A 4088-nucleotide genomic window follows, 5' to 3' on the forward strand; every position below is an offset into this window, starting at 1 on the left:
GTAGATTCACGACCCTTTGAGAATTCCTCCTCATCTCTGATTTAAATCTACCACCCCTTAGCCTAAAGCTATGACCTCTCGTTCTAGAATGCCCCAGAAGGGGAAACATCCGCTCCACGTCTACTTTGTCTGTCCCCTTTAGCATCTAAAATACCTCCAAAGGATCTCCTCTCATCCTTCTAAACTCTAGCAAGTATAGGCCTAAACTGCTCAATCTCTCTTCCTAAGACAAACCACGCATCTCTGGAATCAATCTAGTGAACCTCCTCTGAACCGCCTCTAATGCAACTACATCCTTCCTCAAGTAAGGGGACCAAAACTGTGCACAATACTCCAGGTGCGGTCTCACCAATGCCTTGTTCAGTTGCAACAACACTTCCCTATTTATACACTCTATTCCTTTAGCAATAAATGCCAAAATTCCATTTGCCTTATTTATTACCTGCTGTACCTGCATACTAGCTTTCAGCGATGCATGCACAAGGACACCCAGATCCCTCTGCACTGAAGCATTCTGAAGTTTCTCTCCATTTAAATAATGTCGCCTTTTTATTCTTTCGACCAAAATGGATAACCTCACACTTATCCACGTTAAACTCCATCTGCCAAATTTTGGCTCATTCACCTAATCTGTCCATATCCATTTGTAAGTTTATTTCTTCCTTGCAACTTACTTTCCCACCTATTTTGGTGTCATCTGCAAATTTAGCTGTAGTACCTTCTATCCCTGAATCCAAGTCATTAATATAGATTGTAAATATTTGGGGCCCAAGTACCAAATCCTCAGGCACCCCACTAGTTACAGCTTGCCATCCAGAAAAAGACCAATTTATCCCGACTCTCTGCTTTCTGTTGGTTAGCCAATCCTCAATCCAAGTTAATATATTACCCCTAACTCAGTGTGATCTTATCTTGTGTATTAATCTTTTGTGCAGCACCTTATCAAATGCCTTCTGGAATCCCAGGTATACTACATCTACAGGATCCCCATTATCCACTTTGCTTGTCACATCTTTAAAGAACTCTAGCAAATTAATCAAACATGATTTACTTTTCATAAAACCATGCTGACTCTGATGGATTGCATTTTAGACTTTCTAAATGTCCCATTACTGCTTCCTTAATAATGTATTCCAACAATTTCCCAATGACAGATGTTAAACTAACTGGTCTATAGTTTCCTACCTTTGCCTCCCCCACCCCCTTTTTGAATAAGGGTGTTATATTAGCATTTTTCCAATGCACTGGAACCTTTCCAGAATCCAGGGAATTTTGGAATATTATAGCCAATGCATCCACTATCTCGCTGCCACTTCTTTTACAACCCTGGGATGTAGGCCATCAGGTTCTGGGGACTTGTCACCTTTTAATCCCAATAGTTTGCTCAGTACTTTTTCCTCTAGTGATGGTGATTGTTCCAAGTTCCTCCTTCTCTATATCCTCTGCACTATCTGCTACTCTTGGGGTGGTACTAGTGTCCTCCACTGTGAAAACTGAGGCAAAATATTGATTAAGTGTTTCTGCCAATTCTGCGTTCCCCACTATTAACTCCCCAGTCTTGTCCTCCAAGAGACCAACATTCAATTTAGCTACTCTCTTTCCTTTTATATACTTGTAGGAGCTTTTGCTATCAGTTTTTACATTTTGCACAAACTTTCTTTGATAATTTACCTTTGCTCTTTTTATTTTTTTTAGTAACCCTTTGTTGATCTTTAAAAGTTTCCCAATCAGAGGAGATTCACCAGAATGTAGCCTGGGAAGAAACATTTAAGTTATGAAGAAAGGTTGGATAGACTTGGGTTGTTTTCATTGGAGCAGAGAAGACTGAGGGGCGACCTGATCGAGGTGTACAAGATTATGAGGGGCATGGACAGGGTGGATGGGGAGCAGCTGTTCCTCTTAGTTGAAGGGTCAGTCACAAGGGGACATAAGTTCAAGGTGAGGGGCAGGAGGTTTAGGGGGATGTGAGGGAAAACTTTTTTACCCAGAGGATGGTGACGGTCTGGAATGTGCTGCCTGGGAGAGTGGTGGAGGCAGGTTGCCTCACATCCTTTAATAAGTACCTGGATGAGCACTTGGCATGTCATAACATTCAAGGCTATGGGCCAAGTGCTGGTAAATGGGATTAGGTAGGTAGGTCAGGTGTTTCTCACATGTCGGTGCAGACTCAATGGGCCAAAGGGCCTCTTCTGCACTGTGATTCTGTGGAGAGCAGGGAGGTTATGCTGGAACTGTATAAAACACTGGTTAGGCCACAGCTAGAGTATTGCGTGCAGTTCTGGAATCCACATTATAGAAAGGATGAGATTGCACTAGAGAGAGAGAAGAGGAGATTTACCGGGATGTTGCCTGGGCTGCAGATTGGATAGAGTGGGGTTATTTTCCCTGGAGCAGAGGAGATTGAGGGGCAGAGTCAGAGACAGAACAGAGCCATTAAATCAGAGATTACTCTGCCTTACAGTGAGGCAGAAATGAGCCCTGCTTATTCCCCCTGCTACTACTTCCCTACTACCTCCCCATAACTACTTCTACCCTGCAAATCCCCTCCCCCTCCCTCCATCCCCCTCTACCCCCCATAACTACTTCTACCCTGCAAATCCCCTCCCTCCATCCCCCTCTACCCCCCATAACTACTTCTACCCTGCAAATCCCCTCCCTCCCCCTCTACCCCCCATAACTACTTCTACCCTGCAAATCCCCTCCCCCTCTACCTCCTCCCCCCCCCCATAACTACTTCTACCCTGCAAATCCCCTCCCCTCTCCCCACCCACCGCCCCCCCAACCCCTCCTACCGCCCCCCACCCCGGGCGAAGGATGCGGATCAGAATCGCCTCGATACTCAGTGGCTGGGCTGGGGGCCACAGCCTCGTCTATCTGATCTGTTCATCACCTCCGCTCCGTCCGCCCGGGGCCTTTCCCGCCGCCTCCGCTCATCGCCAGCGGCTCGCGGGCGCTTTCTCATCATCTCCAACCGGGGCCCCGGCTTCCCGCCCGGCCGATCAAATAAGATCAGAGTGTATGTGGGAGGGGGGGAGGGTCACTCACACTCACACTCACACTCACACTCACACTCACACTCACACTCACACTCACACTCACACTCACACTCACACTCACACTCACACTCACATACTCGCTCCCGCCACCGCCGCTCCCACTGACCGCGCTGCGCGCTCTCCCTCCTTTTATATGTTCCTCCTGCCAACGAGCTGCCAGCAGCTGAAAGAGAAGCCCCACCGTCTGATTTACTGGGACCTCCCAGGCCGCGCTCCCCCTGCAGGCCGCGCTCCCCCTGCAGTATCCCAGAGATCCAGCTTAGAAAATAACACAAAACCTTTTTACAAAAACAAAATACGCGGCTGCTGGAATTTGAAATGAAAATAGAAATGCTGGAAATACTGAGCAGGCATTTTATGGGAGCTGGATAGAGAGAAGGGACTAGATGGTGACAATGGTGGATTTAGATGAGGGAAGAGGCTGGAGAGGAGCATGTGCACCAGCATTAAGTAGTTGGGCTGAATGGCCTGTTTCTGTGATGTATATCCATTGTAACCTATGTAATCTAAGTGCATCAGGATACAGTGATTAATATTAAGCTTGAGTTAAAGGGGAAAGCCAAATGTGTATCAAAATTCTGGTCATCATCATCATCTGACCATATAGCTTGGCTGGACATTTCATGGATCTAGCCTTGACGCTGTTTGGTACATGCACTTAGTTGGTTGGAATGCTATTCATGTCCAGCTTTTGATTGTGGCTTCTCATGATATCAATCCGGTTGTCTGGCCTTTGCTTTCTACATTGGCACTTCCAATGTCCTCTGACTAAATACAAGTTCTGAGAATAATACATGACATCCTGTTGAGGTGGAAGTGATTCAAAGCAGTTTAAGATAGATACCCTTAAAGTTACATGTACCTCATAACACAACAATGGTGAGTTGCTTTCTTGAACTGCTGCAGTCCATGGGGTGTAGGTACATCCATAGTGCTGTTGTGGAGGGAGTTCCAAGATTTTGATCCAATGACAGAGAAGGAATGGTGTTATACTTACAAGACAGGATGTTGTGTGAGTTGGAGGGAAACTTG

At 46.2% G+C, this 4088-nt stretch overlaps 1 non-coding gene across 1 annotated transcript; it reads right to left on the reverse strand.

Moving 5' to 3' along the window:
- Positions 1 to 2816: 2816 nt before the first annotated feature.
- Positions 2817 to 3151, reverse strand: LOC121293992. The gene has a single exon (XR_005946673.1).
- Between the last annotated feature and the right edge of the window lie 937 nt (positions 3152 to 4088).

Source organism: Carcharodon carcharias, chromosome 22 (assembly GCF_017639515.1).
Source record: "Carcharodon carcharias isolate sCarCar2 chromosome 22, sCarCar2.pri, whole genome shotgun sequence".
NCBI classification, from domain to species: domain Eukaryota; kingdom Metazoa; phylum Chordata; class Chondrichthyes; order Lamniformes; family Lamnidae; genus Carcharodon; species Carcharodon carcharias.